The sequence below is a fragment of the Rattus norvegicus genome, chromosome 1 (assembly GCF_036323735.1).
Source record: "Rattus norvegicus strain BN/NHsdMcwi chromosome 1, GRCr8, whole genome shotgun sequence".
In the NCBI taxonomy this organism is placed as follows: Eukaryota; Metazoa; Chordata; class Mammalia; order Rodentia; family Muridae; genus Rattus; species Rattus norvegicus.
In genome coordinates, this window is record NC_086019.1 from 227,484,449 (window position 1) to 227,511,258 (window position 26,810).

Genomic DNA, 26,810 nt, shown 5'->3' on the forward strand with positions numbered 1-26,810 from the left:
GTGCTCTGGATTCGGTTTGCCAGAATTTTATTGAGTATTTTTGCGTCGATATTCATAAGGGAATTTGGTCTGAAGTTCTCTTTCTTTGTAGGGTCTTTGTGTGGTTTAGGTATAAGAGTAATTGTGGCTTCATAGAAGGAATTCGGTAGTGCTCCATCTGTTTCAATTTTGTGGAATAGTTTGGATAATATTGGTACGACGTCTTCTATGAAGGTCTGATAGAATTCTGCACTAAACCCATCTGGACATGGGCTCTTTTGGGTTGGGAGACCTTTAATGACTGCTTCTATTTCCTTAGGAGTTATGGGGTTGTTTATCTGGTTTATCTGTTCCTGATTTAACTTCGGTACCTGGTATCTGTCTAGGAAATTGTCCATTTCCTGCAGATTTTCAAGTTTTGTTGAATATAGGCTTTTATAGTAAGATCTGATGATTTTTTGAATTTCCTCTGAATCTGTAGTTATGTCTCCCTTTTCATTTCTGATTTTGTTAATTTGGACACACTCTCTGTGTCCTCTCATTAGTCTGGCTAAGGGTTTATCTATCTTGTTGATTTTCTCAAAGGACCAACTTTTGGTTCTGTTGATTCTTTCTATGGTCCTTTTTGTTTCTACTTGGTTGATTTCAGCTCTGAGTTTGATTATTTCCTGCCTTCTACTCCTCCTGGGTGTATTTGCTTCTTTGTGTTCTAGAGCATTTTGTCTATCGAGCTGCTGACATATGCTCTTTCCTCTTTCTTTCTGCAGGCACTCAGTGCTATGAGTTTTCCTCTTAGCACAGCTTTCATTGTGTCCCATAAGTTTGGGTATGTTGTACCTTCATTTTCATTAAATTCTAAGAAGCCTTTAATTTCTTTCTTTATTTCTTCCTTGACCAGGTTATCATTGAGTAGAGCATTGTTCAATTTCCACGTATATGTGGGCATTCTTCCCTTATTGTTATTGAAGACCAGTTTTAGGCCGTGGTGGTCTGATAGCACGCATGGGATTATTTCTATCTTTCTGTACCTGTTGAGGCCCGTTTTTTGACCAATTATATGGTCAATTCTGGAGAAAGTACCATGAGGAGCTGATAAGAAGGTATATCCTGAGCAGCTCTCTGCTCCCAGACCCGGTGAGAGAGAGACCCAACCGCCTGGTCAGGTGGGCACTCCTGAGGCTGCAGAGCGGAAGAGACCACCAACACTGCTCACCCCTGCCCACATCCCTGGCTCAAGAGGAAACTGTATAAGGCCTCTGGGCTCCCGTGGGGGAGGGCCCAGGAGCGGCAGGACTTCTGCGCCTGAGACACCGCCGCCGGAACCTGAAAGAAACAGACCGGATAAACAGTTCTCTGCACCCAAATCCCGTGGGAGGGAGAGCTAAACCTTCAGAGAGGCAGACAAGCCTGGGAAACCAGAAGAGACTGTTCCCTGCACACACATCTCGGACGCCAGAGGAAAAAGCCAAAGACCATCTGGAACCCTGGTGCACTGAAGCTCCCGGAAGGGGCGGCACAGGTCTCCCTGGTTGCTGCCGCTGCAGAGAGCCCTTGGGCAGCACCCCACGAGCGAACCTGAGCCTCGGGACCACAGGTAAGACCAAACTTTCTGCTGCAAGAAAGCTGCCTGGTGAGCTTGGGACACGGAAGCAGAATTTCTCTAGGAGGCACGGTCTGTGTTTACCGGAAGTCCCACACCCGCGGATCCCGGCCCGCAGCAGCTCTCTGCTCCCAGACCCGGTGAGAGAGAGACCCAACCGCCTGGTCAGGTGGGCACTCCTGAGGCTGCAGAGCGGAAGAGACCACCAACACTGCTCACCCCTGCCCACATCCCTGGCCCAAGAGGAAACTGTATAAGGCCTCTGGGCTCCCGTGGGGGAGGGCCCAGGAGCGGCAGGACTTCTGCGCCTGAGACACCGCCGCCGGAACCTGAAAGAAACAGACCGGATAAACAGTTCTCTGCACCCAAATCCCGTGGGAGGGAGAGCTAAACCTTCAGAGAGGCAGACAAGCCTGGGAAACCAGAAGAGACTGCTCCCTGCACACACATCTCGGACGCCAGAGGAAAAAGCCAAAGACCATCTGGAACCCTGGTGCACTGAAGCTCCCGGAAGGGGCGGCACAGGTCTTCCTGGTTGCTGCCGCTGCAGAGAGCCCCTGGGCAGCAACCCACGAGCGAACCTGAGCCTCGGGACCACAGGTAAGACCAAATTTTCTGCTGCAAGAAAGCTGCCTGGTGAACTCAAGACACAGGCCCACAAGAACAGCTGAAGACCTGTAGAGAGGAAAAACTACACCCTGGAAAGCAGAACACACTGTCCCCATAACTGACTGAAAGAGAGGAAAACAGGTCTACAGCACTCCTGACACACAGGCTTATAGGTCAGTCTAGCCACTGTCAGAAATAGCAGAACAAAGTAACACTAGAGATAATCTGATGGCGAGAGGCAAGCGCAGGAACCCAAGCAACAGAAACCAAGACTGCATGCCATCATCGGAGCCCAATTCTCCCGCCAAAACAAACATGGAATATCCAAACACACCAGAAAAGCAAGATCTAGTTTCAAAATCATATTTGATCATGATGCTGGAGGACTTCAAGAAAGACATGAACACACTTAGGGAAACACAGGAAATCATTAATAAACAAGTAGAGGCCTACAGAGAGGAATGGCAAAAATCCCTGAAAGAATTCCAGGAAAACACAAGCAAACAGATGAAGGAATTAAAAATGGAAATAGAAGCAATCAAGAAAGAACACATGGAAACAACCCTGGATATAGAAAACCAAAAGAAGAGACAAGGAGCTGTAGATACAAGCTTCACCAACAGAATACAAGAGATGGAAGAGAGAATCTCAGGAGCGGAAGATTCCATAGAAATCATTGACTCAACTGTCAAAGATAATGTAAAGCGAAAAAGCTACTGGTCCAAAACATACAGGAAATCCAGGACTCAATGAGAAGATCAAACCTAAGGATAATAGGTATAGAAGAGAGTGAAGACTCCCAGCTCAAAGGACCAGTAAATATCTTCAACAAAATCATAGAAGAAAACTTCCCTAACCTAAAAAAAGAGATACCCATAGGCATACAAGAAGCCTACAGAACTCCAAATAGATTGGACCAGAAAAGAAACACCTCCCGTCACATAATTGTCAAAACACCAAACGCACAAAATAAAGAAAGAATATTAAAAGCAGTAAGGGAAAAAGGTCAAGTAACATATAAAGGGAGACCTATCAGAATCACACCAGACTTCTCGCCAGAAACTATGAAGGCCAGAAGATCCTGGACTGATGTCATACAGACCCTAAGAGAACACAAATGCCAGCCCAGGTTACTGTATCCAGCAAAACTCTCAATTAACATTGATGGAGAAACCAAGATATTCCATGACAAAACCAAATTTACACAATATCTTTCTACAAATCCAGCACTACAAAGGATAATAAATGGTAAAGCCCAACATAAGGAGGCAAGCTATACCCTAGAAGAAGCAAGAAACTAATCGTCTTGGCAACAAAACAAAGAGAATGAAAGCACACAAACATAACCTCACATCCAAATATGAATATAAAGGGAAACAATAATCACTATTCCTTAATATCTCTCAATATCAATGGCCTCAACTCCCCAATAAAAAGACATAGATTAACAAACTGGATACGCAACGAGGACCCTGCATTCTGCTGCCTACAGGAAACACACCTCAGAGACAAAGACAGACACTACCTCAGAGTGAAAGGCTGGAAAACAACTTTCCAAGCAAATGGTCAGAAGAAGCAAGCTGGAGTAGCCATTCTAATATCAAATAAAATCAATTTCCAACTAAAAGTCATCAAAAAAGATAAGGAAGGACACTTCATATTCATCAAAGGAAAAATCCACCAAGATGAACTCTCAATCCTAAATATCTATGCCCCAAATACAAGGGCACCTACATACGTAAAAGAAACCTTACTGAAGCTCAAAACACACATTGCACCTCACACAATAATAGTGGGAGATTTCAACACCCCACTCTCATCAATGGACAGATCATGGAAACAGAAATTAAACAGTGATGTCGACAGACTAAGAGAAGTCATGAGCCAAATGGACTTAACGGATATTTATAGAACATTCTATCCTAAAGCAAAAGGATATACCTTCTTCTCAGCTCCTCATGGTACTTTCTCCAAAATTGACCATATAATTGGTCAAAAAACGGGCCTCAACAGGTACAGAAAGATAGAAATAATCCCATGCGTGCTATCGGACCACCACGGCCTAAAACTGGTCTTCAATAACAATAAGGGAAGAATGCCCACATATACGTGGAAATTGAACAATGCTCTACTCAATGATAACCTGGTCAAGGAAGAAATAAAGAAAGAAATTAAAAACTTCTTAGAATTTAATGAAAATGAAGATACAACATACTCAAACTTATGGGACACAATGAAAGCTGTGCTAAGAGGAAAACTCATAGCGCTGAGTGCCTGCAGAAAGAAACAGGAAAGAGCATATGTCAGCAGCTTGACAGCACACCTAAAAGCTCTAGAACAAAAAGAAGCAAATACACCCAGGAGGAGTAGAAGGCAGGAAATAATCAAACTCAGAGCTGAAATCAACCAAGTAGAAACAAAAAGGACCATAGAAAGAATCAACAGGACCAAAAGTTGGTTCTTTGAGAAAATCAACAAGATAGATAAACCCTTAGCCAGACTAACGAGAGGACACAGAGAGTGCGTCCAAATTAACAAAATCAGAAATGAAAAGGGAGACATAACTACAGATTCAGAGGAAATTCAAAAAATCATCAGATCTTACTATAAAAACCTATATTCAACAAAATTTGAAAATCTTCAGGAAATGGACTATTTCCTAGACAGATACCAGGTATCAAAGTTAAATCAGGAACAGATAAACCAGTTAAACAACCCCATAACTCCTAAGGAAATAGAAGCAGTCATTAAAGGTCTCCCAACCAAAAAGAGCCCAGGTCCAGATGGGTTTAGTGCAGAATTCTATCAAACCTTCATAGAAGACCTCATACCAATATTATCCAAACTATTCCACAAAATTGAAACAGATGGAGCCCTACCGAATTCCTTCTACGAATCTACAATTACTCTTATACCTAAACCACACAAAGACACAACAAAGAAAGAGAACTTCAGACCAATTTCCCTTATGAATATCGACGCAAAAATACTCAATAAAATTCTGGCAAACCGAATTCAAGAGCACATCAAAACAATCATCCACCATGATCAAGTAGGCTTCATCCCAGGCATGCAGGGATGGTTTAATATACGGAAAACCATCAACGTGATCCATTATATAAACAAACTGAAAGAACAGGACCACATGATCATTTCATTAGATGCTGAGAAAGCATTTGACAAAATTCAACACCCCTTCATGATAAAAGTCCTGGAAAGAATAGGAATTCAAGGCCCATACCTAAACATAGTAAAAGCCATATACAGCAAACCAGTTGCTAACATTAAACTAAATGGAGAGAAACTTGAAGCAATCCCACTAAAATCAGGGACTAGACAAGGCTGCCCACTCTCTCCCTACTTATTCAATATAGTTCTTGAAGTTCTAGCCAGAGCAATCAGACAACAAAAGGAGATCAAAGGGATACAGATCGGAAAAGAAGAGGTCAAAATATCACTATTTGCAGATGATATGATAGTATATTTAAGTGATCCCAAAAGTTCCACCAGAGAACTACTAAAGCTGATAAACAACTTCAGCAAAGTGGCTGGGTATAAAATTAACTCAAATAAATCAGTTGCCTTCCTCTATACAAAAGAGAAACAAGCCGAGAAAGAAATTAGGGAAACGACACCCTTCATAATAGACCCAAATAATATAAAGTACCTCGGTGTGACTTTAACCAAGCAAGTAAAAGATCTGTACAATAAGAACTTCAAGTCACTGAAGAAAGAAATTGAAGAAGACCTCAGAAGATGGAAAGATCTCCCATACTCATGGATTGGCAGGATTAATATAGTAAAAATGGCCATTTTACCAAAAGCAATCTACAGATTCAATGCAATCCCCATCAAAATACCAATCCAATTCTTCAAAGAGTTAGACAGAACAATTTGCAAATTCATCTGGAATAACAAAAAACCCAGGATAGCTAAAGCTATCCTCAACAATAAAAGGACTTCAGGGGGAATCACTATCCCTGAACTCAAGCAGTATTACAGAGCAATAGTGATAAAAACTGCATGGTATTGGTACAGAGACAGACAGATAGACCAAAGGAATAGAATTGAAGACCCAGAAATGAACCCACACACCTATGGTCACTTGATTTTTGACAAAGGAGCCAAAACCATCCAATGGAAAAAAGATAGCATTTTCAGCAAATGGTGCTGGTTCAACTGGAGGGCAACATGTAGAAGAATGCAGATCGATCCATGCTTATCACCCTGTACAAAGCTTAAGTCGAAGTGGATCAAGGACCTCCACATCAAACCAGACACACTCAAACTAATAGAAGAAAAACTAGGGAAGCATCTGGAACACATGGGCACTGGAAAAAATTTCCTGAACAAAACACCAATGGCTTATGCTCTAAGATCAAGAATTGACAAATGGGATCTCATAAAACTGCAAAGCTTCTGTAAGGCAAAGGACACTGTGGTTAGGACAAAACGGCAACCAACAGATTGGGAAAAGATCTTTACCAACCCTACAACAGATAGAGGCCTTATATCCAAAATATACAAAGAACTCAAGAAGTTAGACCGCAGGGAAACAAATAACCCTATTAAAAAATGGGGTTCAGAGCTAAACAAAGAATTCACAGCTGAGGAATGCCGAATGGCTGAGAAACACCTAAAGAAATGTTCAACATCTTTAGTCATAAGGGAAATGCAAATCAAAACAACCCTGAGATTTCACCTCACACCAGTGCGATTGGCTAAGATCAAAAACTCAGTTGACAGTAGATGCTGGCGAGGTTGTGGAGAAAGAGGAACACTCCTCCATTGTTGGTGGGATTGCAGACTGGTAAAACCATTCTGGAAATCAGTCTGGTGGTTCCTCAGAAAATTGGACATTGAACTGCCTGAGGATCCAGCTATACCTCTCTTGGGCATATACCCAAAAGATGCCTCAACATATAAAAGAGACACGTGCTCCACTATGTTCATCGCAGCCTTATTTATAATAGCCAGAAAATGGAAAGAACCCAGATGCCCTTCAACAGAGGAATGGATACAGAAAATGTGGTACATCTACACAATGGAATACTACTCAGCTATCAAAAACAACGAGTTTATGAAATTCGTAGGCAAATGGTTGGAACTGGAAAATATCATCCTGAGTGAACTAACCCAATCACAGAAAGACATACATGGTATGCACTCATTGATAAGTGGCTATTAGCCCAAATGCTTGAATTACCCTAGATCCCTAGAACAAACGAAACTCAAGACGGATGATCAAAATGTGAATGCTTCACTCCTTCTTTAAATGAGGAAAAAGAATACCCTTGGCAGGGAAGGGAGAGGCAAAGATTAAAACAGAGACTGAAGGAACACCCATTCAGAGCCTGTCCCACATTTGGCCCATACATATACAGCCACCCAATTGGACTAGATGGATGAAGCAAAGAAGTGCAGACCGACAGGAGCCGGATGTAGATCGCTCCTGAGAGACACAGCCAGAATACAGCAAATACAGAGGCGAATGCCAGCAGCAAACCACTGAACCGAGAATAGGTCCCCTATTGAAGGAATCAGAGAAAGAACTGGAAGAGCTTGAAGGGGCTCGAGACCCCAAAAGTACAACAATGCCAAGCAACCAGAGCTTCCAGGGACTAAGCCACTACCTAAAGACTATACATGGACTGACCCTGGACTCTGACCCCATAGGTAGCAATGAATATCCTAGTAAGAGCACCAGTGGAAGGGGAAGCCCTGGGTCCTGCTAAGACTGAACCCCCAGTGAACTAGTCTATGGGGGGAGGGCGGCAATGGTGGGAGGGTTGGGAGGGGAACACCCATAAGGAAGGGGAGGGGGGAGGGGGATGTTTGCCCGGAAACCGGGAAAGGGAATAACACTCGAAATGTATATAAGAAATACTCAAGTTAATAAAAAAAAAAAAACAAAAAAAAAAAAAAAAAAGAAGGTATATCCTTTTGCTTTAGGATAGAATGTTCTATAAATATCTGTTAAGTCCATTTGGCTCATGAATTCTCTTAGTCTGTCTACGTCTCTGTTTTATTTCTGTTTCCATTGATGAGAGTTGTGTGTTGAAATCTCCTCCTATTATTGTGTGAGGTGCAAGGTGTGTTTTGAGCTTTAGTAAGGTTTCTTTTACGTATGTAGGTGCCCTTGTATTTGTGGCATAGATATTTAGGATTGAGAGTTCACCTTGGTGGATTTTTCCTTTGATTAATATGAAGTGTCCTTCCTTATCTTTTTTGATGACTTTTAGTTGAAAATTGATTTTATTTGATATTAGAATGGCTACTCCTGCTTGCTTCTTCCGACCATTTGCTTGGAAAGTTGTTTTCCAGCCTTTCACTCTGAGGTAGTGTCTGTCTTTGTCTCTGAGATGTGTTTCCTGTAGGCAGCAGAATGCAGGGTCCTAGTTGCATATCCAGTTTGTTAATCTATGTCTTTTTATTGGGGAGTTGAGGCCATTGTTGTTGAGAGGTATTAAGGAATAGTGATTATTGCTTCCTGTTATATTCATATTTGGATGTGAGGTTATGTTTGTGTGCTTTTCTTCTCTTTGTTTTGTTGCCAAGATGATTAGTTTCTTGCTTCTTCTAGGGTATAGCTTGCCTCCTTATGTTGGGCTTTACCATTTATTATCCTTTGTAGTGCCGGATTTGTAGAAAGATATTCTGTAAATTTGGTTTTGTCATGGAATATCTTGGTTTCTCCATCTATGTTAATTGAGAGTTTTGCACGATACAGTAATCTGAGCTGGCATTTGTGTTCTCTTAGGGTCTGTATGACATCAGTCCAGGATCTTCTGGCCTTCATAGTTTCTGGCGAAAAGTCTGGTGTGATTCTGATAGGTCTCCCTTTATATGTTACTTGACCTTTTTCCCTTACTGCTTTTAATATTCTTTCTTTATTTTGTGCGTTTGGTGTTTTGACTATTATGTGACGGGAGGTGTTTCTTTTCTGGTCCAATCTATTTGGAGTTCTGTAGGCTTCTTGTATGCCTATGGGTATCTCTTTTTTTAGGTTAGGGAAGTTTTCTTCTATGATTTTGTTGAAGATATTTACTGGTCCTTTGAGCTGGGAGTCTTCACTCTCTTCTATACCTATTATCCTTAGGTTTGATCTTCTCATTGAGTCCTGGATTTCCTGTTTGTTTTGGACCAGTAGCTTTTTCTGCTTTACATTATCTTTGACAGTTGAGTCAATGATTTCTATGGAATCTTCTGCTCCTGAGATTCTCTCTTCCATCTCTTGTATTCTGTTGGTGAAGCTTGTATCTACAGCTCCTTGTCTCTTCTTTTGGTTTTCTATATCCAGGGTTGTTTCAATGTGGTCTTTCTTGATTGCTTCTATTTCCATTATTAATTTTCAACTGTTTGATTGTGTTTTCCTGGAATTCTTTCAGGGATTTTTGCGATTCCTCTCTGTAGGCTTCTACTTGTTCTCTAAGGGAGTTCTTCATGTCTTTCTTGAAGTCCTCCAGCATCATGATCAAATATGATTTTGAAACTAGATCTTGCTTTTCTGGTGTGTTTGGATATTCCATGTTTGTTTTGGTGGGAGAATTGGGCTCCGATGATGCCATGTAGTTTTGGTTTCTGTTGCTTGGGTTCCTGTGCTTGCCTCTCGCCATCAGATTATCTCTAGGGTTACTTTGTTCTGCTATTTCTGACAGTGGCTAGACTGTCCTATAAGCCTGTGTGTCAGGAGTGCTTTAGACCTGTTTTCCTGTTTTCTTTCAGCCAGTTATGGGGACAGAGTGTTCTGCTTTCGGGCATGTAGTTTTTCCTCTCTATAGGTCTTCAGCTGTTCCTGTGGGCCTGTGTCTTGAGTTCACGCGGCAGGTCACTTGCAGCAGAAAAGTTGGTCTTTCCTGTGGTCCCGAGGCTCAAGTTTGCTCATGGGGTGTTGCTTATGAGCTCTCTGCAGCGGCAGCAACCAGGAAGATCTGCCCCGCCCTTTCCAGGAGCTTCTGTTCACCAGGGTTCCAGATGGCGTTTGGTGTTTTCCTCTGGCGTTCGAGATGTGTGCAGAGTGCAGTCTCTTCTGGTTTCCCAGGCGTGTCTGCCTCTCTGAAGGTTTAGCTCTCCCTCCCACGGGATTTGGGTGCAGAGAACTGTTTATCCGGTCTGTTCCTTCAGGTTCCGGCGGTGTCTCAGGCACAGGGGTCCTTCTGCTCCTGGGCCCTCCCCCACGGGAACCCAGAGGCCGTATACAGTTTCCTCTTGGGCCAGGGATGTGGGCAGGGGTGGGCAGTGTTGGTGGTCTCTTCTGCTCTGCAGCCTCATGAGTGCCCACCTGATCAGGCGGTGAGGTCTCTCTCCCATGGGGTCTGGGAGCAGAGAGCTGCTGCGGGCCGGGATCCGCGGGTTTGGGACTCCCGGTAAACACAGGAAGTGCCCGGTCCTAGAGGAATTCTGTCTCTGTGTGTCCCGAGTTCACCAGGCAGGTCACTTGCAGCAGAAAAGTTGGTCTTACCTGTGGTCCCGAGGCTCAAGTTTGCTCAAGGGGTGCTGCCCACGAGCTCTCCCTCACCCATTTTTTAAACTAAAATTGCTTAGGAAAATTGGGAGCTTGGTTCAGGCAAGAGATCAGTGCTCCCTCCATTTGGACTGTAGCTCAGAGAAGTACTGAGTCCTCACTCCCTTGGGAGCTAGATTTAGATGAGTATCCAGTCTTCTCCCTTTGCTGACGTGGGAAGTATTGTTACTTTCCATGTAAATAGTTATCTTAACTTGTCATAGAAAATCTACATATTTATGTTGGATTCCTGGTAATAATCCCTCTGTTTTTCTCTTAATAAAAAGTCAGAGAAAGACTCGGGGTCTTCTTCTAGTCACTCGCTTTGAGGGACTAACTGAACGGTGACCCTAACATAAATAAGCCTCTTGCTTTTGCATCGATCTGCATCCCAGTGTCTCAAAGGGGAATCTTGAAGTAAGTACCACTGACCTGACCGAGGGTCGAGGGTCGTACGTTTGGGGGCGTCGTCCGGGATTCGAGGAGACCCCACCCTCTCAGTGAGCACCAACTAGACTGCCGAGAGGTACCAAGACCCAGTTCAACAACAGGTGCTTACTTATGTTAGTCTGTGTTTGTCTCTGTCTCTCTGATTTTTGCTTTCATTTTTGGCTGCTGAACATGGTGTCAGCTGGAAAGCCTCTGGTCTCTGCGGTCAAATGTGGCAGGCAGGGGCTGATGAGAACAGAGGTTAGAAATTAGTTGGGGAGGACAGGGACCAGGGCAGGGACCAGGGGAGGAACCCCAAAATAACAGTCCAAAAAATTATCTTGCCAAGAGGCACGAATGCCAGAAAGAGTTCTAGTTGCAGGTTCGTTGTTCTCTTACATCAGTTCTTCTCCACAGGGCTACACTTGCCTTTGGCTTTGTCACCTGAGGGCTTCCCCAACTGACTGGCCAGCTCATCTTCCCCCCACATCTAAGCCTAGTCTCTGCCGTAGTCAACCCAGCCTAGTAACTCTAAGGTACCTTATTTCCTGGGAGTCTTCACGCCACAAGGGAGTTCTATGCAACCCCAACTCTGACCCTCTCCATCTTCCTCTTAAGTTTCCACCTATGAGGGTATGATAAACTTCTTCCTAAAACTCACCCTCTATATGGGCCATGAATTTTATTCTTCCAGTTCAGGAGACAAGAACCAAAAAGTCACTGCTCAAGGCTGCTTTGGTGGCCACTGTGTTTCCAGGGCCTTAACTTGCCAGGCCAAGTTCCCCAAGAGCCAAATATCATTGCTACTCAAGTGTGTGTGTGTGTGTGTGTGTGTGTGTGTGTGTGTGTGTGTGTGTGTGTGTGTGTTTGCTCTGACAAAATTAGTGCTTTTTGTTGTACACGTGAGATACACTTTGGTTAATTTGTTTGTAATGATTCAGTACTTCTTGTCATTTAGTTCTGAATTCTCTTCAAGTGTTGACAGAATGATATTGAACCAATGAAATGAAATGCAAAATGTGAACTCTTCTGTGTTTATCTACATAAGATTGGGCCTTTCAACACCCTGTCCTAGAGAAGGGCAGGAATCCTGAAGCCCAACCCTTTCTGAGCACTTAATAGTAAGCAGAGAGGAGCAGTTTCTGAGGACCCTTCCCTCCCAGAGATGCTCTAGGCAGCTAATAATGGTTGCTGGGTTAGGGAAAAGCATTTTCTTTAGTGGTACAGCCACTAGTAAGGTGCCTTAGTTCCTATAAATGGCTTTGTCACCCATGTACCTATAAGCAACTAATGAAACTCAGTGAGTCTCCCTCTGTCTCTGTCTGCCTCTGTCTCTCTGTCTCTTTATCTCTCTGAGTTTATGTCTCTCTCTCTCTCTCTCTCTCACTCTCTCTCTCTCTCTCTCTCACACACACACACACACACACGGGAACTATTGGAAGAGGAGAGCATAATCAGGAGTGGGAATAGGACCAGAGAAAATAGTAGACGTGAATGCAGTCAAAATGCATTATTCATGAAGATATAATGAAACTACTACTGTCTATAAAAACATGCTATTAAAATATACATATGCATGCTTTTATGTACGCTCTGAAATTGCATAGTTTTACTCAGCTATAAGATGATAATTCATGAAACCCAAAATTAAATTCACTAGTAAGGAATTTTTAGATTTATTCCTTTTCTTTGTGACAGCAGTTCCATAGGTTAAGCTACTCTCAAGTTTTCAATTCTACTATGTCAGCCTTCCTAGTAAACAAACAAACAGCAACACCAACAAAAGTGCTCGATAGACAGTATTAACGGACTCAAAAATATCTGCAACTTAAATTCCGGTTTATTTGTGGAATGATTCTTAATAGAATTTGAGGAGTTGTTGTTTTGTTTTATTTGATATGGGGGTCTCCTGTAGCCCTGTCAACGATCCATCTGCCTCTACCTCTCACATTAAAGGTGTGTGCTCACAAGATCCGTAAAGCAAAACTGCCTCTAATTTGTAAGCCCCTTGTATAGTACAAACAATTTAAATTTATCCCCAACTAACTTAGAAACAAATGAGATTCAGACTATGGTTACTTTCTTTGGCTTTGACAAATACTTGAGGTCACTCCTAATCTACCCTTCTAAACTACAGGCTTGGCTACCCAGCAGTGTACTGGTGTGCTGTCAAGCTGCTGACATATGCTCTTTCCTGTTTCTTTCTACAGGCACTCAGCACTATGAGTTTTCCTCTTAGCACAGCTTTCATTGTGTCCCATAAGTTTGGGTATGTCTTAAAGAAACACTCTTCGAACTTACTATCCCAAAGAGTAAGCTGTGTAAAGCAGTTAAAGCAGTATTACTCATAACAGAAAAGGAATTGGAAAAAGATCTTTGAGACAAGTGTAACACTATGTACTATTGGCTGTCCTGAACTCTCTGAGTAGACCAAGATGGCCTTGAATTCACACAAATGTATCTGCCTCTGCCTCCCAAGTCTTGAGACTAAAGACATGTGCCTCCATGACACTTGGCTGGAAAACACGTTTTCTTAAAGCTTTGTGTTAGACTGCTGCATATTGTATTATGGAATACATAACCATGAATGATTTTCTGTATCTGGGTGGTGGTACTGGCCTTTGATTCCAGCACTCTGGAAGAGTTCAAAGTCAGCCTGGTCTACACAGCACATCCCAGAAGAGCAAAGGCTGGCTACACAATAAGACAGGTTTGGAGCAGGGACGGGGGATGATTTATGTTGATGGAAAGACGTTCATGAAATAATACTAGCTATGAAATATATTTTAAACAGATGCACATTTGTATCATTTAACTGCTTTTTAAGTGTTTTATATTCAGTCTTTGTCGTAGTCAGATATGAAAAGACACCATGACCACAGGTCCTCTTTTAAAGGGAATCATTTAATTGAGCCTTGCAGACAGTTCAGAGGTTCAGTCTGAATGAACATGGTGGGAAAAATGGTGTCATGCAGGCCAATATGGTGCTGGAGGAGCTGAGAGTCCCACATCTGAATCAGCAGGCAGCAGAGAGAGACTGGGCATGGATGAACCATTTAAACCCCAAAACCCACCTCTAGAGACACACTTCCTCCAAGAAGCCCATATCAGCTCCAAGACCACACCCCCAATCCCTTCCAAGTAGTACCACTTCCTATGGCAGGGGGTGAGGGGCGTTCCTATGCAAATCTCTGCAGTCTTCAAATTAATTCTATTGCAAGCAAAAAAATGAAGTCAGAGCTAGGAGTATATAGGATTTGCCTTTTCATAAACACATTCCATAACAGAATCTTTACTGTCTCAGAACATTTTAGAAAATCAAATTACTTTGTTTTACCAGGACCTACTAAAGTAAAAAAGGATTTAGAAAGCGGCAATTTGTATTTTACCAAGTTGAATGAGTGATGCTGAATTCAAGCACTACCGTCATAGCAAAATGAATTCAGACTTCAGAATTACCACAAACCACAGTGGCAGAATACATGTGTCCCAACTCTTTGCTCAAAACCAGTTTTCCAAGATTTGAGGATATTGGGCATCGCTTGCACTGTACTTAAGAACTCTTTGGGTGGCACGGAAACCAAAATTTCTCTAGGACGTTACTAAAACTGATGAAATTTATGACAAAACAGAAAGGCCGATATGGTACAAAAATGGGAATCTAACAAATGAATAAACACGTCTTTAAATATGGCTCTGCATGGAAGTTCATCTGCAGATAGTGGCACTCAGAATCTCCCTAGTTGTTTTCATTTCTACGAGTCATCTCCTACAAATGACACATATGAATATCTAAAGCATGTAACAGAATCTTTGTGAGTGGCTTCAGTGCTTCTGTTAGTAAAGAAAAAAATCCTTTGGAAGGACAACATTGACACTGAAGAGCACTGGTATATTCAAATGGTTTTCTCCCTTCTTTTCATTTTGATATCGAAAGAATACCGATAAAATCATATGCAGATTTCTCGGCACTTGAAATTATTATCGGCATCAAAATTCTAGTTTTTATAGCCTGCAAATGTCCACATACAGAGAGAAGAATGAGCAACATCATAGCGGTTTTACTACTTGTAGTCAAGATTTGCTCTATTCTCTCTGCTCACAGACTAACTGGTTCAATAATTTGCATGCAGTAACTAATAGGAATTTTTATTTGATGCATTAAAAGAGCTTAACGTGGTATTTTCTGCCATGCTTAATATACACTCGTGAGCTTTGTCATTCTGATACAAAAGCAAAAACAAAGACCTGCGCCATCTTTCCTCTCACAGGCACTATTTAAAAATGATCTTATCTGGCAATTTCTCAGAGTGGGAGATTTCAAAGGAGTTGACGCGGGGATCGTTCTCTGGCTCTACACAGGTTCAGTGCTCTGTGTATTAAAATGTCTTTCTGAAGAGAGAGGTTGTTGAAAGCAAGCAAGTTGTCAAGGGTGCTTATTGCTTAACAGATTTTGATTTCAGCAAGCATCAGGTGACTACCCCTCCCATCTCTAGGGAGATTCTCTTTCTAGTCCCCTGAAATGATAATCACATGGAGGCTTGCACTGCCGGGAATAATCCAGACAAACTCTTTTTGTGATGCAGCCAAGTGTATGCCTTCGAGCACTCATGATGGGAATCCGTCTGCTCTGTGAATTGATAGCCACAGTCAGAGGGATTATGTAAATACTCAAGGGAATGAAATGCCAGGCAGTGGGTGTAACTCTATGAGGCTGCAAAGCGAGAGACAGTATGTGCTTGGGCCGCATATACCAATGCAGAGATGAGGCTAAAAATGGAAGCACAGCTCCTTTTTATAGCTCCATTCCTCATGAGTATTTACAGTGATGTTAAATAAACTTCACATTGACAAAGATACTGCCACGGAGCCTATATTATTCTATACCGTGCTGCCCCCCAGTTCTCTTCAAACACATTTTAGATGTCTGAAATCATACCAACTAACCATTCCGTGTGCTCTGCCTTCATAAGGAAGATCTTTAGAATGAGTTATAAACTCAGTACATAAAAGGCAATGTTTCTCAGATTATTTCCTCGGAACCATGAGGCCCGTGACTCCCATGCTTAGGATTTCTGTATTATCAAGTGCACGTACCTCTTGTTAGCTTCTGGCGCTCAGTTATCTAACAGGTAAGATAGTAGTAGTTCATAGTCATAAAAATGTGGATAACTTCTGTACTTCAGCATCAGCCAGTTCTGTAAGAGCTTGGAAGAGTCAGGTTGACTGAATTGACTAAAACAGAGATGGAAGAGGTTTGGAAAGATTTCCTAGAATAAAATCATATGATGACTCAGCTGTGAAGTAGTAACGAACATAGTAAAGATAATAGAAAAAAAAATGGGCAAAACTCAGACACCAAACCAAAGAAGCATAGGGATGAATGGGGATCTTTGCTGGGCGCGGTGGTTCATTCCTACAACCCCAGGGAGAAGGGAGGAATTGAAGGAGCAAGAGAAGAATGTAGCTAGGATGAAAAGACACATGGGAAGTTTTTTTATTTTTGTCTTTTTATCTTTTTTTAGATATATTTCTTTACTTACATTTGAAATGTTGTTCTCTTTCCCAGCCTCCTGTCCATAAGCCCCCATCCTCTCCCCCTCTCCCATACAGCTATTCCCCCAATACATCCCCCTTACTGTCCCCCCATATTCCCCTGCACTGGGGGTCCAACCTTGGCAGGACCAAGGGCTTCCCCTTCCACTGGTGCCCCAACAAGGCTATTCTCTGCTACCTATGCAGTTGGAGCCCTGGGTCGGTCCATGTATAGTCTTTGGGTAGTGGTTTAGACCCTGGAAGCTCTGGTTGTTGGCATTGTTGTTTTTATGGGGTTGCAAGCTCCTTCAACTCTTTCAATCCTTCTTCTAATTCTCCCCAGAGAGGGGTCCTGTTCTCAATTCAGTGGTTTTCTGCTAGCATTGACCTCTGTATTGGACATGCTCTGGATGTGTCTCTCAGGAGAGATCTATATCCGGTCCCTTTCAGCATGCATTTTTTAGCTTCATCAATCTTATCTAGTTTGGGTGGCTGTATATATATGGGCCACATGTGGGGCAGGCTCTGACTGGCTGTTCCTTCAGTCGCTGCTCTAAACTTTTGCTTCCATATACCCTCCTATAGATATTTTTCCCCTTTTAAGAAGGAATGGGAGCATCCATGGGAAGTTTTACATACAGGAAGACACCTTATTCCAATTCATGTACGCAAGACAGAGACATATTTCTGGAAGTGACCCAAAGGTCAGCGTTTATAGAGGAAGAGGTAGAGAGATGAGTCTGAGGTGAGCCTGATCTACCATCAGCAGACTGAAGACAGCATGCCAAGAAGCTTACAGTTTATCTTCTGAAGAGCAGTTAAGCTTCTGAATAGTCAATGGATCTGTACTTCACAGCATTCATCCTCCTTTGCGAAGAAAGAATGAATGAGCGAAGAATGCGAGCATGCTCACTGACCTGTTACTGAAGTTTCTTTTCCCTATAAATATCTTCCATGTTAAGTACTCAATAAGTATCTGGGGAAACTATCACTTTAAACAACTTCTTTAGCATAGTATGAAAAGGCAATACTAAGCTACAAATATCTGAATATCTTTAGTTTTCTTTCTTGGTCACATAATTGTATCCCATCACTACACACACAGAAGGAGTGGAGAAGGGAGTGTTTGTAGAGAAATTGTTTACTTAACTGTGGACTTTAGCATCAAACTGCCATGACCCCGATCAACTCAAAAACACTTTGAGTGCTAGATTGCTTGACGGTGTGCTGGAGCAAGGTTTTCACTTGAGCAACCAACCGTGTTATCAGGTAGTAGGACTTTGAAGCAAGCAACTTCCCAATAGTTTTCTATCTTGTAGTGCCACATAAATGGGGTGCCCAATCAAAGAAGGATTCATCCCTAGATTCACTGCCCACAGTGCCAGCAAATGAACAAAATCTGCTAACCTATTCTTGACTTTGAAACAAAGCTTTGTTCATGGAAAGCTGAAAGGAGCTTACCTTCAATTATTTTAACAGTGCAAGCATGGAGGTGGCTAACAGGGCAGATTAGAAAATGCAGATTAGGTTGGCTGTCTGCAACACATTAAATAGGGGATCTGGTTAAATTTGGAGCATTTATATGTGTATTAGTTACTCATTGCTGTGGGGGGAAATGGCAAAAACACCTTTAGGAAAAGTTTATCTGGGCACGTACTTCCAAGGGTCCAGTTCATCATGGAGAAAACATGGTATCAGGAAAAGTACGCGGCAGCTGGTCTCCCTATATCCACAGTCAGGAGACAGACTGACGAATGCCGCTACTCATGCTCTTTCTTCTTCCTGTTCAGCCTCAGGCCCCCAGCCCATGGAATGCTGTGACCCATATTAAGAGTGGATCACCATACATCAATTACCCTGATCTAGAAAATCCCACAGAGCCAGCACTAAAGGTTTGTTTCTATGTGATGCTAAATCCTTTTGAATTGACAATCATTTGAGAAAATTTGTTTTTCAGTTGAGAAAGTGATGTTAGTGGTTTAATTTTGGATTTCTAAAAATAGTTTCTAAAATTGAAGTCTAATTATTATGTCTGACTGGAAGCCTCGACTAAGCATTTGAGCCTATGATGTCACTGCGGAAGCGAACATTGAACAGTTGGAAAGGCAGGAGCCTCATCACAAGGGACTGATTCTAGTTGAAAGCACCAAGCAATTCCCCCACTTCACCGAGCAATCCCCCCACTTCTCCAGCCCATAGTTTCTGCTTTGGGGCAGGTCATATAAGAACCCTAGCTTTGGATTTGAATCAAAATACTATTCACTGGACACAGTTTTGAGCTACTACTTTCCGTGATGTTTCAACATCCACAAGCAGTACACATAAAATATCACGTAAAGAGGAAAAGGACAAAGGAATCTTTTCATTAGATGCAGAAAAACATTTGAAAAATTTCAACATCCTTTAATGACCAAACATCTCAATAAATTGAGCACTGAAAACGGTTCTTCCATAGGCCAAATCCACAGGGAGAATAGTTCTTAATAGAGAAATGTAAACTCTTCTAAGAGAAGCAATATAACTTATTTTACCCTTCCCACAACTACTCCCAGCTCTTCCCTTTCTCCCTATCCCCCCTGCCCCCTCGCCCTTTCTCTCAAAGCATACAATCAAGCATCAAACAGAAACTATAAACACCCACTATTGTCAGTTTGGTAGTATTAGAATTCCTAGATCATCAACTAGGAAAATAAATGAAGGGTTTCAAATAGATTTTTATTCTCATTCATAAGTAATGTGACTTTGTAAATTTCAAAACCTAAAGACCTCAAATATCACACACACACACACACACACACACACATACACACACATACACACACACACACACAAACATACACACACAAATAAAAATATTTCAGGCAAAATATGAGATTAAGAAAATCAACATAGGACCAGAAAAGAAATTGCCTTCAGCATATAAGATATAAATAGATAGATAGATAGACAGATATTAGATGGCTAGATTGATAGATAGATAGATAGATAGATAGACAGACAGATATTAGATGGCTAGATTGATAGATAGATAGATAGATAGATAGATAGATAGATAGATAGACCTAGCAATAAAATCATTTCTAACGATATCCTGCTATTCTCACAGATAAGTACCCTCTCAGCTGTCAGCAGCTGGGCTCCTTTCATCCTGAGACAGATCAGAACAAGCACAGAGAGCCATAGCCAGACTTTACTTATTGATAAATGAGATGTCTCATCAAATTCTTCCTCTCAGACCCCCACACCCACTCCTGAAAAGAGTAGAAGAGCCAGAGAGAATAGAGGTCACCAAGAAAACATGGCCCTTTAAATCAACAGGATTAATGCAACAGAAACTGAGGCAGCACGCACAGGGCCTTCACAGGTCTGTACTAGATGGTTTCTAGAGCTGAAAGAAATGAACACATGACCCCATCCCTAACACAGAAGCAATCTTCAACTAATGACATCTTGCAAATAAAGACTTAGTCTCTTCCAAGGGACTCTTACTGGGGAAACAAACGATTCTTAAGGGCAGGCTGCATGCACATCAGTAGATGGCCAACAGAAAACAAACTTGAGTATCATAGGAGGCTCTCAGTGCCTAACGTTGTATCAGGCTTTTTTTCCCTTCTAATTTTATCTTTCTGTTTTATTTAATGCACATGCATACGCACACACAATTCTTTTATCTTGTAAGTTCTTTGAGTATATATTATGACTTTCAGTTTAGTGTTTTATAAGATTCCTGAATGTGTGAATGAGTAGGCATCTGGGTCTATATATGATTCGTGTACCTTTTCCTGGACTCTTTTCTTCTTATTGTTGGGTTTGTCCTATTCTAATATTGGTTTTATTTTATTCTACCCTATTTATATTTTATTACTATCCCTTAGAAGCCTGTTCTTTTCTAATTTGAAGCAGAAAAAACTGGATCCAGATAGGAAGTGAGGTGAGCAGGAACTGGGAGAAGTAAATTGAAGGAAGGCTATAATTAGGATACATAATATGAGAAAAAATTATTTTCAATAAAAGTAAAAATGAAAATGTCCAAAGAAGAAATATATGCTAAAAGTGTTTTCTAAGAAATTGTAGAAATTGCCAAATAACAGAATCCTCCAAATTGTTGCTGTATTTTGACCTCCTTAATGGTTTGCATTATCTGCATGCAAATGTATTGCAGTTCTAGAATCCAGTGATTCATGCAATAATTTCACTAAGAAATAACTAATTATGTAAATGTGCTGTGTTATCAATAAGGTCAAATTTTATTTTTCAGATTTAAAGGAAAAATAAATATCAAATCAGTAGCAACTTTATATTGTAATGAACTTTCAGAAAATAAATTATTAAAGGAACCATATTCACAAGAACTACAAATCATCCAACACCTTGGGAAACCATTTGCATTCTGGTCCCTTATTATGGCCATCAGCCTCCTAGAGGGTACTTTGGCTGGTCATTGCTCCTGTGTTTATCAGTTTCAGTAATGAGGTGAACTTTCAACAGTGTGAGTAATCATTTATCAGAAGTATGTTTGTGCTCCCTGAGCAGTAAACTCAACTTACCCTTACTTTTAGACAAACTTTAAGGGTAATTCTTAATCATTGACTCTTCTGGTATAATCTTTTTGTGCATTATTATTATTTGATTAGTTAGTAATTACAATGAATTATTAACAAAGGTTTTCTATGCGGACAGTTTTAATCTGCAGAAGAAAACTATGTCAAGGAAGGATGTTCTAAATCAGATATGGTTATTTCTCTCAAAGAATGTAAAACAAAAAACAAACAACACAGGCCAACCTGAGCACCTTGGCAATGGTGCAGACCTAAGGTTACAGAGAAGCCTGGAAAATCCATCTGTGAATGTGGATGGCCTGCAGCATCGCCATGACCTGAATAGAGAAAATACTAAAGAAGCTAATGGTTCTGAAGCTGGGAGCAAACCTTCATGATCACATCATTGAAGAATAATCCTCTACATCAAGTATTTTCAAGATTTGTAGACCCAACAGATTGCTTCTCACCTGTTGCCATGACTGAAGACTTAGAAACATTCTAAAATATGTTCCTGATTACAGAGCTCTGAAATTCCTCCCTAGAAGTTCATTCTGTTCAATGATTCCTATAATTTATCTTTTAAATTATACTCTGTCATGCGAAATATCCTGACAATTTTCAAAGGTTACTACTTACAGCCACTTTATGTCTAACAAATACGCACTGAGCTAATGTATGAGGTGATATAATTGTATGCAAAATTTAATCAGCACATATTTATAATGACATATAACCACATTTCATAATTTTACTATGAAATATATTTGAAGAAAAGTTCATAAAGTAATATTGATCCATAGTACATGCAATGCTCACCTGGGTATTATATGCTTCTGTATGTAAATTTTTCAAAATGATGATCAACCTATAAGGCTAATTTGATCCTTGGATAGAAAATTTTTCTTTGGCAATTACTTGAATTGTTTATATGGTTTTAAAGTTAAGATAAAGGATCAAGTATATTTATATCTCATGAAATGTTTTTAAAAATGGTAAAACTGAAAGTTGTAAGGCTTTAAATATAAGCAACAAAATTTTGTCAGCACCTTTTTAGCAAAGTAATAGAGAGATTCTAAGACAATTTTAAGTTGCTCTGTCTATAGCACGACCATAGTTTGGAGGAGATGGGCACATGCTCTGATCAGCCACCAGCTCGGAAGCCTAGATCCTCACTGGGTAGCAGTGCAGGGTCTCTTCATTCTTGTCTGTCATGACCAGAAGGCAACTGGAATATCTGAGTTTCAAGAGGGTATTTTCTTCACTTCAGCAAAGGCTTGGACTATTGAACAAGAAAGTACAAGAAGTTTGTGAAATTAGCCATGCTGGGAGACTAGAGTTTAATAACAAGATTGAAAGCCAAGTTGCATGTTAAGCATGTGCGGTTCGTTACCTAATTATTGTATACTCTGTCACTGGCCTGATGTTTGGTCCTGCCTGGAAAGCCTAGCACAGTGCTAAGGTTTCCTAAGTACTTGGGCTTTAGGGAAATAGACTATTATTTCCATCTAGGATGAATTTGTTCCTGGGAGAAATACATCAGGCATTTTCTCTAACTATTTCTGTTTTATTCTTTTTATGTAAAATTATCTGAAGAATATGACCTGTACAAACGGGAAGAATTAGTGTCAGAGAGGGAAAAGTGCTCTTCCATATTCCTAGTAGAATGGGGACTTGGAGAGACAAATCTACACTTCCTTGAATCAAAGTGGATTTCTCTGGGAAGACTCTGATTGTAGCATTTTTCAAGGTTCTGGATTTGTAAATCATTGGCATTTCTTTCGTCCATCTTTATTTTGCTCCTGTATATGTCTTTCCAAAAATGTTTTAGCCTAATTATTTAAAACAAAAACAGTCATCCACTATGACAAAGCTAAAAATGAATGACACTCTCCATTATTCATAAACACATACCCCTTTATATCCTAAGCTTGCAGCCAATAATACTGGCACCAGCTGAAAGGGGTTTACAAAATATGAAGTAATATAAGATAATGATCTGAACAGAACAGTACAAGAGTAGGTTATTCAAAGCACACTTTCTCTTCAATCCTTGCCCTCACAATAACACACTATGTGTGCAGCAGGCTTGAGCAGGAGATCAAAGAACCAACACTCAAGCCTGTGTCATGAAATCTAGTCATTAAAGAGCCAAACAACATAGATTCAGATTGACTCAGGATACAGAGCTGATGGAAAGCAGATAAGTGTCCTGCTAGTAAGAGGAGAGAAAAAGAAAACTAGTCACACGCAAGTTAAAGTGAATCCCAGCTGCACATACGCTGTGTCTACTGGATACCTGGGATTTTCATCTCAATCACACCACCACTGCCAGGCTGATGACTAACAGTTCAACTTTTCTGAGAATTATAGATCTTTGTGGAAATTTTACATTACTAAATAAGAAATAAAGACTTTCTGACAATTGTTCCGAAACCCTTTTAGGCATCACCATTTTAGACAAACTGGGTCTAATGAGAGGCCATTTTTATTGACTTATATATTTAAATTATCAGCCAATGATGCTGGTGCCAATGCTGAACTCAGAGACACTTTTCACCCTTAAAGTTTCATAAAACAAAGCCTTTAGGAAGGATAAATCCACACATGTGAGCATATATGAGTGTGTGTGTGTGTGTGTGTGTGTGTGTGTGTGTGTGTGTGTATGTGTGTGTACATATCTGAACTGTCATTTTTGATACAGTTGTATGGAACATTGAATGTTTCAACCATCTGAGTGACCAATAAAAATGAGAAATGGCTCAGCTGCCAATAGCAAATACTATTAACTATTATTACTTGCATAGTGAGCCAATACTTTGGGTTCAGATAAAGATTGTAAACTGATTGTCGTATCTACTGTTAACCATAAAACAAAAGTCTACAACTTTTATCTTTACTTTATCATCACACACACACAAATCGTTACTGTTTGGTGTCTTCACTGGTAGTTTGTGATTTTACTGACGATTTTCCTATTACTACTTTAGTGTGAAAAAAAGGAAACTAAACATCAAGTATTGCCAGGCTGTTTTCCAACCTTAAATCTTGATAAAACAAAGCCTTTAGAAAGGATGACTCCACACATTTGAATAAAATACATCTAAGCTCTACTATTTCCCGTAGCATTGTGTGAGGCTCTGAATGTTTCTTCCACCTAGGTGGCCAATATAGAATGTTAAATAAAAACCATAGGCTGGAGAAATAGCACAGTTTCCACAACCAGTCCTTGCTCTTACAGAGGACCAGAGTTCAGTTCTCAGCACTTACATCCAGTAGGTCACATATCCCTGTAACTTTAGCTCCAAAAAACTACCTTTTTTGGAACCCTCCACAGGCACCAACACATACCTATATATACACACTGAGAGACAGATACATTACACATAAAAATAAAATACATGTAAAAACCATTACACATTTTTTTCCATATATCTGCCAATTAACTCATCTTTTCCTGAGAATCTGTGGGTTTCTCTGGATTGGCTCTACACTTAGAATTTGGCTTTTATTTCTTTCAAAGAGAGTTGGCATTATTTCTTACACAATGAGTCAGCATTGTTTCTTGCCCAGTGAGTCAGCAATTTGGTTTCAGATAGAGAATGTAAACTGGGTGTCTTATCTATGGTTAAGTAACCATGAAACTGAAATCTACAGCTTTATAATTTCTCGTGATAGTCTCTTAACCTTCCACCTCTTTATAACTAAAAGTCCCTTATGTTTGGGCTTATATAACAAGGGATACGCCCTGTGCACACACCTGAAGTCTGTTTGTATTTGGTTTCTGTGGCAGTGCCCACAAGGGCATTTTTGTGGTAGGCGTTGCTGTTTACAGCAACTTGAATTCAAGCTTGACTAATGCACATCAAAACCCAGCAAACACAGAAGAATGAAATGTAGCTGCTGTGTCTTTCATGTGAATCTGGCCTCAGAATTCTGTGCCTCCAATGCCCTGGTCTTCATGGAAATAATGACTGCTTCTGTGGCAGAAGAATAAAAACTGTAGAATGCTCAATCACAATTAAGAGGTAAAGGAAGTCAGTAGCAGAAGCTCACTGAAAGCCCTTCTCTACCTAGGCTTCATGTGGAGAGCAAAACATGACTGGAAAAGACACACACTATACAATGTGGAAGAAAGAGGCTGCATAACAGACCCTGTGGCCTATTTCTCTTGAATGCATAGCTTTTCCTCAGCTTACTTTCTCATTCTTATGCTCAGGACTGGGTTCCCTTTCTTAATAAACTGTGACTTTTTTTTTAAATTTTCTATCCATGTTCCAATTGTTTGTCAGAGGATCGCATAGAACCTGGCTTTTTCAACAGGGATCACATCCCAGTGGGTGTCCCAGTGCCTATCATACTTTAGTAAGGACATGAGGAAAGCAAGGTGTGCCATGTTCTCGGAAGAAGCCTCCCAGTGAAATGGCTCTGAATGTCTTTGATCATAAAAGCCCAAGTCTTATAACAACAGATTCCTCCATTCATTAAGAACGATTTGTGGATATTAACAATAAGGAAACATCACAAAGCAGATTAGAATGGATTAAGAGATATATTATTTCAAGAACTTGATATATCACAGATGTAGTATTTCAAGAACTCCTATCCCAGTTTATCTAAAATACGAGTAAGTGAGACTCAAAGTAAATATTCACATTTATGTATATATAAATACAGTCGTGGATGGGATTCAGACTATTCAAGTGCCAGAAAGCAAGACTGTTAAATATGACTCATTTCTTGGGTCTCTCTAATCTCTTGGATTCTTATGCAATCATTTCCCTCCACTGTTGAAAATGGTTCCAAACCACAAAATGTCCTTGCATCACATATAAAAGACTTGTGCCAGTATTATCTGCCATTCTGTCAGCTATGTTGCTAGATGAGTTTCCTCAGAGATGAATTATTATTTAAGAAACTATACTCCATCTGAGATTGGGGACATAATTTCAATAATCTTTTAATACAAAAATCTGGGATTTGGGGGTTGGGGATTTAGCTCAGTGGTAGAGCGCTTGCCTAGCAAGCGCAGGGCCCTGGGTTCAGTCCCCAGCTCCGAAAAAAAAAAAAAAACATGAAAAATCTGGGATTTGATTTCACACTGTGCATTCAATCAATAAACTGTATTTGTTTGGGCTTCAGCCAGGGGAAGTACAGTTTGGAGGAAAGAAAATAAAGATGACTATGGAGTGATGACTGGCCTTGATTAGCTTCAATATCATGATAAGAATCCGGTATATTATCACATCACAAATTGTCACGGTCAAGATGACCAGCAAGATTTCCAGGCCAATGCAAAAGGATAGCACAGATAACAGTGGGAAAAACAGAATTTCAATGGTGTAATTTGAACTTCTGAGTCAAGCTACAAGAGAAGACCTGTCTTTCCTTATAAATGCTTGATTCAGTAACTTCTCTCCATTTCATGTTGTTTTGTTAAGATGTTTTGCAGTGAGTTTGTGTTTGCTGCTAGAGATGTTCTAATCGAGAGCGAAATAAAATATAAAAGATAAAGAATGAAAATTCAAAGAGGACATGCTTAAAGGCCTTGGAGGATTCTCCATGAGTGACAATGGAATTAAAGGGCAACTGTGTCCCTAGTAATGGAGGCTCAGTG

General features: G+C 40.6%; 1 protein-coding gene across 6 annotated transcripts in view; it reads left to right on the forward strand.

Annotated features, from left to right (window-relative positions):
• The window catches only part of Aldh1a1 (aldehyde dehydrogenase 1 family, member A1), a 152,559-nt gene that overhangs the window by 57,510 nt on the left and 68,239 nt on the right, over nucleotides 1–26,810 (forward strand). For 3 of the 6 annotated variants that reach the window (XM_039093858.2, XM_039093931.2, XM_063279927.1), the window contains one exon: nucleotides 18,446–18,547. The exons of the other annotated variants lie outside the window; for them this stretch is intronic. The gene's annotated coding sequence lies outside the window, so the exon portion shown is untranslated. The remainder of the gene's footprint in view (nucleotides 1–18,445; nucleotides 18,548–26,810) is intronic. 6 annotated transcript variants of the gene reach the window in all.